Below are 14,915 nucleotides of genomic sequence, written 5' to 3'. Positions count from 1 at the left end.
GGATTTGACACACTGGGCAGACTCCAATGCAAAAGAAAAGCACAGCGAAGATGCAGAGCAGAATGTGTTTTTACAAGAAGTGTTCAAGAAAACAGCAGACAAACTGAAAGAATACGACTGCAACACTGAGGAAAGTGTTGCTAGACCTGCTCAACAAGGATCAAGGTTCATGCAGCCTGGACTGTCATATATTAAAGTAGTTCAGGTATCTGATGTGAAACAAATGAACACGTTATCAGAGCAGGCACTCCCTCTGGAGGCAATCCCTATGTTTGGCCTGAAGCTACAGTACAGCTTGCCCCATACACATTTTTTGCAAGTGAATGTGAATGAAATGATCTTGTTTTGGGATTCAGACCTAAAGTTCTACAGCATTTTCCAGAGTTAGCAGGGACAGCAAAGTGATCACTATCAATCTTGCCTAATTCTGTGGATGCCGAGCGTGCAGTATCTCGGTACAGACAAGTCTTCACAATGCAAAGACAGGGCATGAAGGAGACCCCTGTAGCAGGGTGTACTGCACTAATATTCAATTCAATGCCTGTAACATGTAAAAGGCTAAAGTGACTGGACTCATTTCTACAGCAGTTGTGTTAAAAATTTTAGTCTCCTGAATTGTATATTGTACCAGTTACTTTTTTTTTAAATAAATATAATATAGTTGCAGAAAAATGTCTGGTTATCAAAAAAATTAGCAGGCATAACATAATACTTGAGTGTTTATAACATTCCAGCAAATTTTTCTTAAACAAATAAAAACATAAGAATGGCCCTACTGGGTCAGACCAAGGGTCCATCTAGCCCAGTATCCTGTCTTCCGACAGTGGCCAGTGCCACGTGCCCCAGAGGGAATGAACAGAACAGGTAATCATCAAGTGATCCATTCCCTGTCGCTCATTCCCAGCTTCTGGCAAACAGAGGCTAGGGACACCATTCCTGCCCATCCTTGCTAATAGGTATTGATGGACCTATCCTCCATGAATTTATCTAGTTCCTTTTTGAACCCTGTTATGGTCTTGGCCTTCACAACATCCTCTGGCAAGGAGTTCCACAGGTTGACTGTGTGTTGTGTGAAGAAATACTTCCTTTTATTTGTTTTAAACCTGCTGCCTATTAATTTCATTTGGTGACCCCTAGTTGTGTTATGAGAAATAGTAAACAACACTTCCTTATCTATTTTCTCTATACCAGTCATGATTTTATAGACCTCAATCATATCTCCCCTTAGCTGTCTCTTTTCCAAGCTAAAAATAGGCTTTTCCAAACTACCATTATTAGTAAAGGTCCATTACTTTTCCATGATTTCCCACATCTTGTCCACAGCTCAGCCACAATTATTTAGAGAACATCCTGCAACTCAAGTAGGATCTTATTTATACACATATACTTATGCCTGTGAGCTATCCCCCGCTTATTTCCCCAATTCGCCCCCTCCCTTCCCAGGATGTACTCACCATGGTTGGGACTTCTGCCATGCCCTATGAATCCCAAGGAGAACTGAGAATGTAGTGCTTGTAACTTGTGTGGGTTAAGGGGACTGAATTCAGGATGCCTAATTTCCATTTATCTCACAAATACACTCACAATAGTACCTCTGTGCCTTGCATCTTTTGCAGCTGGAAATGTGGCCTGGGGGGGGGGGGGGAAGTCTCTCCATCCACACCAGCAGAGCAGCTCAGCCAGATAAGATGATCATGATGATCCCTTCTGACCTTAAAGTCTATGAAATAAGGAGGAGAAAGAAGAGGACGTGAGATGACATGTTCCAAGAGATCCTGCAAGCTGCTGCTGCTTCGAATACTGAGCAGAAGGCTTGGAGGCAGGGCCGGATTAACCTTTTGTGCGCCTGGAGCAAAACATTTGTGGGCCCCCAGGGGGTACAATTGTAAAAGACAGGAGCTTGACACAGAACTTGTTTTTGACACAGCACACAGCTGCACAGGTTTTATTTACAAAATTTACAAGTTTAAGTTACAGATGGAGGTGGCTGCAGTGAGAGTACCAGCAATGGTAGCCTTAGGGCAAAAAGACTACACACACATGTACAATAAATAAATTATAAAAGAAAACATACAAAATAAAATACAGTGGGTAAAAACAACTAACAAAAGCCAAAGCTGGCCAAAACCACCAGTCACGTGCTGCTCCCACTAAAAGGGAACCATCACGCTATCTCACCCTTCACGTTTCACATATGAACAACCAGGGCTTGAACTAAATTTTTGTATGAAATGGGGGCAGATTTAAAACTCTTTAAAACATTTTAAAAACACAAAATATGAAAAACTTGAATACATTTTACTTATAGCACCATTATTCATACTAAACTTGCTAGTAGGGTTATCAGATAGCAACTGTGAAAAAACAGGACAGGGGGTGGGGGTTAATAGGCGCCTATATAAGAAAAAGTCCTGAAAAAAGGGACTGTCCCTTTAAAAATGGGACATCTGGTCACCCTACTTGCTAGCCCTTCCCTGCAGGTAGAAAGGCACAGACACTAGGATCAGGACCAGCTATGCACCTAAAAGACTCGGCCAACCCTTCAGATTGGACCTGACCCACATCCCTCCCACAATAACCCCCCCAGATCAGACCAGACCAGACCCACATCCCTCCCCACAATGACTCTCCTCCCCCGGACCAGACCAGACCCACATCCCTCCCCAGACCAAAACCCCCAAACTGGACCAGCCCTCTTCCAGCCCAAACTGGATCAGACCCCTCTATGAACCAACTCCTCTCGACCCTTATCTCCCCACTGCCTACCAGGCTCCTGGCTTCCGAATCTCTATTCCCAAACCACCCCTCAACCCTGAAACCCCAGCTGGAGCGCTCTGAGGCACCCCACTCCTGATTCACCCCCTGCTGACAATCCACCCCTGTTCTCCAAACCGGGCCAGACCTCATCTGGCTGCAGCTTGGCCTGGTACAGCTTGGACCAAGGCTGCATCCACCCGACTCATCCCGGTGCCCAGGGGGCTGTGACTCCACTCGCCGGAGGCTGCTCCCCTTTCACCTCCAGACCATCCAGCACTGACAGGGGCAGTGCAGCAGGAAGGGTCGGGGCAAGTGTCTGGGCTTAGCACTGACCCCAGCAGTGGGGATCCCCAACCGCAGGGGGTGCCTGAGCTCAGCCCACGCCCACCTCGGACTAATCCGAAGAAGGGGCTGCAGCCCCTACCCAGGGCAGAGGGAACCCAGAAGGGGGTGGAGGGGGCATGACCGCCCCACCAGAGGCTGAGAGGGGGCTGAGCCGCAGTGGCAGCTCCAGAGGGAGGGGCACGGAGCCACGATCTGTGCCCCACAGCCGCAGAATGGAGCCAGTGCCCGAGGGAGCCGTGCCCCGGAGAGTGGAACATGGGCCCCGCAGTGAAGCACCCCCGGCACCATGAGTTGGGGCACAGCCGCCTGAGGCTGGGGGTCCCCTCTCTGTGACCACACTTGCTGCTGCTCCTCCTGGCTGCCCTGCTTCCACGCCTCGGCAGCTACAGCCACTTCGCCGAGCCCAGGGTGCAGTGCTGGGGGGCTGCCCCCTGCAGGTGGCTCTGTGCACCCTGTGGGGGGCCTCCTGCACCAGCCCGAGGGCCGGCGCCTGCTGGGCTCACTCTCTACATGTCAGGGGAGGGATTATGGGCCCCTTCCCGGCATCATTGGCACCATTGTAAACCCGGTGAGGCACACCCTCATGGTCAGGGATAGAGCGGAGAGGAGAAAGGCACATGAAAAGGACAGAGACGTGCAGCAGGAGATGCTAGTGCTTCTCAAGCAGCAGACAGACATGCTGCAGACTCTAGTTGACCTTTAGATTCAACAATCCCATGCTTGCCTCCCTCTGCAGCCCATAGAGAACTGCATTCTGGGATCTCCCTACACACACACACCCCAGAATCGCTACCATTCCACCCCAGAGGAGAGTACAGACAATCACAGCTGCACATACACTGACCTGTGAAAGACATGGTTAGTGTAGATGTTTCTGAAATGGAAATGACTGTTCTTTCCCCCCTTCAAAAGTTTGCTTCTCTTTATTTATTAAGTTTTATTCAGTTATAAATGTGTCTGCATGAGTGTGGCATCAAAGCCTTTTTGTGTGTGGAAATTTAATTAATCTTTATGAGTTCACAACACATGCAGGCTGCGGCTGACATCATTCACAGATAATAGTATAATAGGTGCATTTGCAATGTTATACTACCACACCCACAGAGCACTCATTACAAGGTTCATACCGGGGTGCAAAAGAGCAATGTCACATAGAGCACGCTGCAGCAACACACATTACTGTGGCTCACTATTGAAATGGTCTTTGAAAGCCTCCTTGAGCTGTGCACAGGGCCGGCTCCAGGTTTTTTGCCGCCCCAAGCAAAAAACAAAAACAAAAAACAGAGTGCTGCCCCTTGAGAAGTGCCGCCCCAAGCACATGCTTGGAACGCAGGTGCCTAGAGCCGGCCCTGGGTGTGCAGCTCCGTGTTGAGCTCTTTTTATAGCCCTGGTGTTCAGCTGCTCTAAATCAGCAGACAGTCATTCCATCTTCCCCTTTTGCTGTGCAGATATGCAGGATACAGCTGGCAGCTATCACCACTGGGATTTTTTTCACTGAGATCCAGGCTTGTGAGTAGACAGCGCCAGTGACCTTTCAAATGGGCATTCTGCATGTGATGAGCCTGTCGCTGAAGTGCTCCTTGGTGCTGTCCAGGTGGCTGGTGTACGGCTTCATGAGCCATGGGACTAAAGGGGAGTCTGGGTCTCCCAGATTTCTAAGGCATTTCAACATCCCCAGTGGTAATCCACAGGTCTGCTAGAAAGAAAATCCCTGCTTGCAGCTTTCTGAACAGCCTTGTGTTCTTAAAGATGCGTTCGTCATGCACCTTCCCTGACCAGCCCACACTGATGTTGGTAAAGCATCCCTAGTGAGCCACCAGGGCTTGCAATACCATAGAAAAGGAGCCCTTTCTGTTGATGTACTCTGTGGCAAGGTGGTCTGGTGCTAAAATAGGGATGTGTATGCCATCTATCACCCCACTGCAGTTCAGGAACCCTATTGCTGCAAAACTATCCACTATGTCCTGCACACTGCCCAGAATCATAGCCCTTTGTAGCAGGAGGCAATTAACGGCCCTGCACATTTGCACCACAACAACCCAACTCCAAATTGATTCCCAAATGATGAGTAGCAATTGGGCGTCGCAAGTTTCTACAGAGCTATCACCACTCACTTCTCCAGTCAGTGCCGATCTTATTTTGGTGTCCCTGCACTGGAGGGCTGGGGTGAGCTGAGCACACAGATCCAGGAAGTGACTTTGCACATCAGAAAGTTCTGCAGTTGCTGCTTTTCATCCTGAATCTGCATTACGATGTGTTCCCACCACTCAGTGCTTGTTTCTCGGGCCCAGAACCAGCACTCCACCACCTCCAGCTGCTCTGTGAACACCCCCAATGACTGAATTGTTTCTTTCTACATCCCACAGCAATCTGGCTCCCATGGAATCATCATGTTCCCCAAGGCTCCTCTGGCAGCTTGGCAGATACTGCAGGATCTGTGCTTGCAATGCTCATCATAGCAGTGCAGAGCTGTGGGGGATCCATGTTTCTGTCAGAGATGGCAGACGGTGAGGAGGGATATGCAGGTTTGCAGGGATTTTTGAAGACACACAAAACATTATGGGATGCAGAGAAATTATGGGTTGGAGAACACTGCATTATGGGATTCATAGATTCATAGATTCTAGGACTGGAAGGGACCTCGAGAGGTCATCGAGTCCAGTCCCCTGCCCGCCTGGCAGGACCAAATACTGTCTAGACCATCCCTGATAGACATTTATCTAACCTACTCTTAAATATCTCCAGAGATGGAGATTCCACAACCTCCCTAGGCAATTTATTCCAGTGTTTAACCACCCTGACAATTAGGAACTTTTTCCTAATGTCCAACCTAGACCTCCCTTGCTGCAGTTTAAGCCCATTGCTTCTTGTTCTATCCTTAGATGCTAAGGTGAACAAGTTTTCTCCCTCCTCCTTATGACACCCTTTTAGATACCTGAAAACTGCTATCATGTCCCCTCTCAGTCTTCTCTTTTCCAAACTAAACAAACCCAATTCCTTCAGCCTTCCTTCATAGGTCATGTTCTCAAGACCTTTAATCATTCTTGTTGCTCTTCTCTGGACCCTTTCCAATTTCTCCACATCTTTCTTGAAATGCAGTGCCCAGAACTGGACACAATACTCCAACTGAGGCCTAACCAGAGCAGAGTAGAGTGGAAGAATGTCTTCTCGTGTCTTGCTCACAACACACCTGTTAATACATCCCAGAATCATGTTTGCTTTTTTTGCAACAGCATCACACTGTTGACTCGTATTTAGCTTGTGGTCCACTATAACCCCTAGATCCCTTTCTGCCATACTCCTTCCTAGACAATCTTTTCCCATTCTGTATGTGTGAAACTGATTTTTTCTTCCTAAGTGGAGTACTTTGCATTTGTCTTTGTTAAACTTCATCCTTTTTAACTCAGACCATTTCTCCAATTTGTCCAGATCATTTTGAATTATGACCCTGTCCTCCAAAGCATTTGCAATCCCTCCCAGTTTGCTATCATCCGCAAACTTAATAAGCGTACTTTCTATGCCAATATCTAAGTCGTTAATGAAGATATTGAACAGAGCCGGTCCCAAAACAGACCCCTGCGGAACCCCACTCGTTATACCTTTCCAGCAGGATTGGGAACCATTAATAACAACTCTCTGAGTATGGTTATCCAGCCAGTTATGCACCCACCTTATAGTAGCCCCATCTAAATTGTATTTGCCTAGTTTATCAATAAGAATTTCATGCGAGACCGTATCAAATGCCTTACTAAAGTCTAGGTATACCACATCCACAGCTTCTCCCTTATCCACAAGACTCGTTATCCTATCGAAGAAAGCTATCAGATTGGTTTGACATGATTTGTTCTTTACAAATCTATGCTGGCTGTTCCCTATCACCTTACCACCTTCCAAGTGTTTGCAGATGCTTTCCTTAATTACTTGCTCCATTATCTTCCCTGGCACAGAAGTTAAACTAACTGGTCTGTAGTTTCCTGGGTTGTTTTTATTTCCTTTTTTATAGATGGGCACTATATTTGCCCTTTTCCAGTCTTCTGGAATCTCTCCCATCTCCCATGATTTTCCAAAGATAATAGCTAGAGGCTCAGATACCTCCTCTATTAGCTCCTTGGGTATTCTAGGATGCATTTCATCAGGCCCTGGTGACTTGCAGGCATCTAACTTTTCTAAGTGTTTTTTAACTTGTTCTTTTTTTATTTTATCTGCTAAACCTATCCCCTTCCCATTAGCATTCACTATGTTAGGCATTCCTTCAGACTTCTCGGTGAAGACGGAAACAAAGAAGTCATTAAGCATCTCTGCCATTTCCAAGTTTCCTGTTACTGTTTCTCCCTCTTCACTAAGCAGTGGGCCTACCCTGTCTTTGGTCTTCCTCTTGCTTCTAATGTATTGATAAAAAGTCTTCTTGTTTCCCTTTATTCCCGTAGCTAGTTTGAGCTCATTTTGTGCCTTTGCCTTTCTAATCTTGCCTCTGCATTCCTGTGTTGTTTGCCTATATTCATCCTTTGTAATCTGTCCTAGTTTCCATTTTTTATATGACTCCTTTTTATTTTTTTAGATCACGCAAGATCTCGTGGCTAAGCCAAGGCGGTCTTTTGCCACATTTTCTATCTTTCCTAGCCAGCAGAATATCTTGCTTTTGGGCCCTTAATAGTGTCCCTTTGAAAAACTGCCAACTCTCCTCAGTTGTTTTTCCCCTCAGTCTTGATTCCCATGGGACCTTACCTCTCAGCTCTCTGAGTTTACCAAAATCCGCCTTCCTGAAATCCATTGTCTCTATTTTGCTGTTCTCCCTTCTACCCTTCCTTAGGATTGCAAACTCTATGATTTCATGATCACTTTCACCCAAGCTGCCTTCTACTTTCAAATTCTCAACGAGTTCCTCCCTATTTGTTAAAATCAAGTCTAGAACAGCTTCCCCCCAGTAGCTTTTTCAACCTTCTGAAATAAAAAATTGTCTGCAATGCAATCCAAGAATTTGTTGGATAGTCTGTGCCCTGCTGTGTTATTTTCCCAACATATATCCGGATAGTTGAAGTCCCCCGTCACCACCAAATCTTGGGCTTTGGATGATTTTGTTAGTTGTTTAAAAAAAGCCTCATCCACCTCTTCCACCTGGTTAGGTGGCCTGTAGTAGACTCCTAGCATGACATCACCCTTGTTTTTTACCCCTTTTAGCCTAACCCAGAAACTCTCAACACTTCCATCTCCTATGTCCATCTCTACCTCAGTCCAAGTGTGTACATTTTTAATATATAAGGCAACACCTTCTCCCTTTTTCCCCTGTCTATCCTTCCTGAGCAAGCTGTACCCATCCACACCAACATTCCAATCATGTGTATTATCCCACCAAGTTTCAGTGATGCCAACAATGTCATAGTTGTATTTATTTATTTGCACTTCCAGTTCTTCCTGTTGAAGTCATGTTCCCACTCACCCCTGCGTGACTCATTTGGTCCCAAGAGGCATTGCAAAACCTTGTCAAAACACCCTGTGCTAGATGGCTGTGAGTTTCACAGTGGGAGAGCTACCCATGGTGCACTGCTTTCTGCATCAGTGCAAGTGCTGCAAGTGAGGACATGCATCACCAACACAAGGCGTGTAAAGTGGACACACAAAAGCAATTTAATTACTGCTCCAGCCAGGGATGAAAGTAATATTAAACACTTACCAGTACCTGGCCCCAGAAAGGGGTGGGGCCTTGGGCGAAAGGGGCGGGGCAGGGGGTCAGCCTCTTCCAGCCAGCCCATCCATGCTGCCTGGCCCGTGCCACCTGGGGCTGCAGTAGCGGTGGCGGCAGTTGGGAGCCCTAGGCTCTTTTAAATCGCCACAGCGCTTTAACGACGGCTACATATGGGCCAGTACCAGCTTCTTACCGGTACACCGTACCGGCCTACTGTCACCCCTGGCTGCAGCTATATGTCAATGTAACTTAGGTCAACATAATTTTCTAGTGTAGACATGGCCTAAGATTGACAAGTATTTAGGAGACAAGGTGGGTGAGGTAATATCTTTTATTGGACCAACTTCTGTTAGTGAGAGAGAGAAACTTTTGAGCTACACTGTGCTTTTCTTCAGGTCTGGGAAACTGTACTCATTGTGTCAGTCACAGCAACAGCTACATACAAGATCAAACAGAGAGTTTAGCATAAGCAGTAAGCATATATTCTAAGGGACCACTCAAAGTGAAGTAGCCAGTTGACCACATTGACCACAGTGGCCACATTGTTGCCCCATACTCTTCTGTCACCATCCCCTAATGGGGCGTTAATGGTCCACTTCACCTTGAATGGTCCCTTAAAATATTTGCTAACTACTTATGCTAAACTATCTGTTCCATCTTGTATCTAGCTGTGACACTGAGGGCTTGTCTCCACTTACTCGGGGATCGATGTGAGGCGATTGATCCACTGGAGGTCAATTTAGCAGGTCTAGTGAAGACCCACTAAATCGACTGCCGATCTCTCTCCCGTCGACTCTGGTACTCCACCGGAATGAGAAGCATGAGGTAAGTCGATGGGAGAGTTTCTCCCATTGACCCAGTGCAGTGTAGACACCACAATAAGTCGACCTAAACTACATCAACTCCAGCTATGTTATTCACGCTGGAGTTGCGTAATGTAGGTCAACTTAGCACCATAGTGTAGACTTGCCCTGAGGCTATGTCTACACCACAGGCTATGCTACAGCTGTGCCACTGTAAAGTCTCCCATGTAGCTGCTCTTTGCTGGCAGGCAAGAGCTCTCCTGCCGACATAATTACCACCTCCAACGAACAACATTAGCAATGTCGGCATGAGAGCCTCTCCTGCCGACATAGCACTGTCCACACCAGCACTTTTGTCGATGAAACTTATGTCTGTTAGGGGGGTGTTTTTTCACACCCCGACCAACAAAAGTGGTAGTGTAGACAAAGCCTTTGTGTACCTTTCCCAGGCCTGAAGAAGAGCTCTTTGTAGCTCAAAAGCTTGTCTTTCTCACTCACAATGTGCTGGGGGTGCTTGACCCCTGGCTCTGCCCCAGGCCCTGCCCCCACCCCTTTCCCCAAGGCCCCAGCCCTGTTCCACCTCTTCCTGCCCTCGCTCCACCCCCATCCCACCTCTTCCTGCCCTGTTCTGTCCCCTCCCCCTAATGCTCCATGCCCTCGCTTCTCTCCCCTTTCCCCCCAGAGCCTCTTGCAAGCTGCAAAACAGCTGATCGCAGCGGGCGGGAGACATGGGAGAGAGGGGGAAGCATTGATTGACGGGGCCTGCTGGCAGGCAGGAGATGCTGTGAGGAAGAGGGGAGCTGATAGGGGGGTTGCCGGTGGGTGCTCCAGCCCTGGAGCACCCACAGAGTCAGTGCCTATGCTCTCACCAACAGAAATTGGGCCAATAAAAGATATTACTTCACCTATCTGGCCTCTCTAATATCCTGGGACAGACACGGCTACAACAATACTGTATACAAGTATTCAGGAGTGATACGTGTGCATTAGGTATATAAGTAAAGCATGGCTGTAATGCAAGGCCTACAGGTGAAGGCTTAGCCACACTAGGCTTGGCATAAGTGGGTGACCTAAGAATAACCCCAGTCCAGGAAAATTACAGGATTACTGTAAAGAATGTGTCAACAGTTGATGTGCTGCAAAAGTAGACCACAATGTACCCATCTAAACCACAAGACACCTGATTGTAACATCATGGAAAGTTCTGCTCTTATCGCAGGTAACCCTGGAAACAGGTTGAAGCAAATATTAATAAGATGCTAATGAGAATAAGGGGAACTAAGAAAACCACCTCTGACAAGCAGGGCGCCCCAGCGTTTCTGTAGTGTGTAAGTATAGATAAGGGAAAGGAGGGTTGTGGAACCTTCATGCATATGCATAAGGTGTTAGGACTGGTCATAACAACAGGATAAAAGAGGTTCCGTGGTGCAGACAGGGTGGGAAGACAGTAGCAGGAATCACTTCTCTGTTAATGACCACCTGTTGAGAGAGCCATCAGACTCAACACTATCTTTCAGAGTAACAGCCGTGTTAGTCTGTATCCGCAAAAAGAAGAACAGGAGTACTTGTGGCACCTTAGAGACTAACAAATTTATTAGAGCATAAGCTTTCGTGGACTACAGCCCACTTCTTCGGATGCATATAGAATGGAACATATAATGAGGAGATATATATACACACATACAGAGAGCATAAACAGGTGGGAGTTGTCTTACTAACTCTGAGAGGCCAATTAATTAAGAGAAAAAGAAAAAAAACTTTTGAAGTGATAATCAAGCTAGCCAAGTACAGACAGTGTGATAAGAAGTGTGAGAGTACTTACAAGGGGAGATAGTCAACGTTTGTAATGGCTCAGCCATTCCCAGTCCTTATTCAAACCGGAGTTGATTGTGTCTAGTTTGCATATCAATTCTAGCTCTGCAGTCTCTCTTTGGAGTCTGTTTTTGAAGTTTTTCTGTTGTAATATAGCCACCCGCAGGTCTGTCACTGAATGACCAGACAGGTTAAAGTGTTCTCCCACTGGTTTTTGAGTATTTTGATTCCTGATGTCAGATTTGTGTCCATTAATTCTTTTGCGTAGAGACTGTCCGGTTTGGCTTTGGGGATGTGAGTATGAATACTGCATTAGCTATTGCAGGGGCTTTCTTAGGTTTTATATATTTGTTTGTGACTGTAACTTTGATCATCTGCTTAGTAAAACTTATAATACAACACAATTCCTTACTTGTGACTGTGTGGTCACAGCCCTCATTCTTTGTGTGTTCCTAGAGTCTCCCAGTCTAAGAAAATCACTAAGAGTAACTTTCAGCGTGTTGATCTTAAGACTGTAGCAACACAAGAGCTGAGCTCACTCCCAAGGGACACTGTAGTTTAACACAGAACTATCCATTCAGTTTAAACAGAGGCTACACTATCCTCCTAATTCCATCCTGTACCTCTCTGCTTTTCCCATGTTCCCTCAGAACCTGCCATACCCCCAGATTTCAATTCCCTTCTGCTTCCTTCTATCAACCCTTTAGCCCTAGGCTGAGACTTCCAAAGAATCCTAAGAGAGTTGAATCCCTCGGGCTTCTTAGAAACTCATTTTCTAGACAAGGGCTGTGATTTTCAAAGTGGTTTGAATGGGAAACACCTCTGCCAGTTGGGTCTGCCAGGGCAGGCTGGCTGAGAAGCTGCAGGAAGCAGGGAAGGCATTCTAGCTGAAACCAGCAAATGAAGAAAATAGGTACCAGGAACCTAAAGTTGAAGTGGTACTGGGCTCCGACCACTTTGTGTTGACAAGCTTACGTACCTGGCACATCAAGATTTGAACCTGAATCACTTCAAACTAGAATGGGATGTAGGAGTTTAGGGTCAGATCCACAGAGGTAATCCATTGATTTCAGTGGAAGCGAGGAGCCTAAACTCCTTTGAGGAGCTAGGTCTTAAATGCATAGTTAATTTAGCTGTGCATGCACCTTGCCCTGTCCCTCAGGTGCACACAGTACAGAATTTTTAAATGGTCATAATTTGCTCAGAACAGAACCAGTCTCTTCCAGCTCCCCGATGAGCAGTTTCCATACGAATAGCAGCTTTCAAATCTTAGCTGATTTCTGCAGACTACATTATTTGCTTCCCTCTCCTTACTCTGACAGAACCCCAATGTACTGACGCTGGGCACATTGCAAGGCCTATATATTTCTTCAGGGCACCTGATGGTTTTTTTTAACAAGTGAAGAATTGACATTTTCTGCTGTTAGATGCATTTTTATAGTTTGCCTGCACATGTGTCTAAAGGGCACAAGCATGACATTTTTATATATGAAACATCTGCATAAACATTTTACGAACCCCAGTTTGGGAACCACTGGATTAAATTTAAGCATAGGACTGTCACAGCCCCGGTCAAACTTCCCCTGCGGAACACTCACCAGACTGCTGTGTTTGGGTCCCACTATGCTACACCTGTGTCCTCTTAAGTTTCCCTGAACATAGATAGGCTCCAGCGCTGTCTCTTTGGCCTCTCTGGCATGTTTCCTGGGCATCCAGACTGTTACCCCTTGTAGCCCAAATGTCCTAGGATCCCAGGACCAGTGCTGACACGCACGCGCCCAGACACCCCAGTAGCGTATCACACCTTTTTCCAGAGCTCCAAGCTTGTGCATACTCTGGTTTACAGTTATAGCTCCAGGGGCACTTGGTAGCTGAAGCAAATAGACACACAGGCTTTGTAAGGGTTCCAAAAAAACCAATCACTCTTTACTGTGGACAGCACAAGATATATACAGATCCAGACAAGACAATAAGACCTCTATATGCCATTTCCTGCTTCAGTGTTCAAGATTTGGGACAGCATCCTTTCAAGGTTCCAAGTCCCCTCTCCTGGAGCAATTTCCTCTGGGCTTCCTGTCTGGATTTTGGAGTCTGCCGTCTCTCTTCGCTTCCTTTGACGTGGGCTGCTCCTACATCTCCCACCAAGAGCCTGTGCCTTCCCCACCCCCTCATTCAGCCTCTTTTTAAAAGCTAGCACTCCCACCTGGTTTTTGTTTCCCTGTTTGGGGATTTTCCAGTCTCCAAACCCCTCTGCCATCAAACCACCTGGGTAGAACTTGCTCTCCCAGCTGAGGCATATATCATCATTTAGCCAGAGCCCAGTCCTTATATTAACAACTTTTTTTGTTTGTTCTGTACAGAAGTGGCAGAAGCACCCTAAAAGTGTGGGGGGCAGGGCACAGATGCCCAAACTGTGGCTTCATCCCCCATGCCACACCATGCCACGCCACCCCTCTACCCCTCCTCCCTGTTGCTCACCATTATGGCCAGTAAAAAGTGGGGGGCCATGGCCTTGTTCTGGCACCCCTGGTTCTGTAGCTTCTTCCAGACATGGCAGGTGATGTGTGTCAGGGAACTTATCAGCCCATGACAAACTCACTATATGTTGAGGCCTGATCTACACGACAAAGTTTTGTGGGTATAGCTATGTCTGCTAGGAGTGTGTGTTGGGGGTGGGGGAATTGACACACACACCCTAGCTGACTTAGCTATACTTGCAAAAACCCTGGGATAGACACAGCTATATGGACACAAGCATGGTTCTGTTGATTTAGACAATGTTTTTCCGGGAGGTGGTATAGCAATGCTGTCAGAACACCTTTTATCGGCTTATGCTCCTGCATTTACATAGGGGGCTTTGCTGACATAACTATCTTGAAAAAACAACGAGGAGTCCTTGTGGCACCTTAGAGACTAACACATTTATTTGGGCATAAGCTTTCAAGCTCTCTAAGGTGCCACAAGGACTCCTCGTTGTTTTTGCTGATACAGATTAACACGGCTACCACTCTGAAACCTATCTTGAAAAAGGCTCTCTAGTGTAAGCAAGCCCTTAGGAATTTGATGATTCAGCAATTTCATCAAATGAACCAGAACTTGTTGCTTGTACATAGTCAAATTCCAAAAACCATCATAATGACTTAAAAAAACCTCCCAGAAACATGCCTGTAATTTGAAAAAAGGAAATTGGCCCTTTAAAGTAACCTGGTAGCATTTAATGCATCGGTTCCTTACACAGCTCTGAAAGTATGTACAATGCTGTGAAGACACATACATCTCTTCCGTGCATTTTACCTGTAGGTTTGTATTAACATAATGTTGTAATACTAATACTCAGCACTTATAATATAGTGCTATATATTTTCAAAGCACTTGATAAATATTAACTAATGAATCCTGCTAAAAAGAAGGTTTAGTTATCTTGGTTTCAACTGAAAAAGGAAGGAAAAGTTCATTAGTTTCCTTCTTGTGGTCTGTTCTGTTCTATTATAAGGAATAAACACAGTGTTGCTACA

Source organism: Malaclemys terrapin, chromosome 1, assembly GCF_027887155.1.
Source record: "Malaclemys terrapin pileata isolate rMalTer1 chromosome 1, rMalTer1.hap1, whole genome shotgun sequence".
Classification (NCBI taxonomy): domain Eukaryota; kingdom Metazoa; phylum Chordata; order Testudines; family Emydidae; genus Malaclemys; species Malaclemys terrapin.
Note: the sequence above shows the minus strand (reverse complement) of the source record.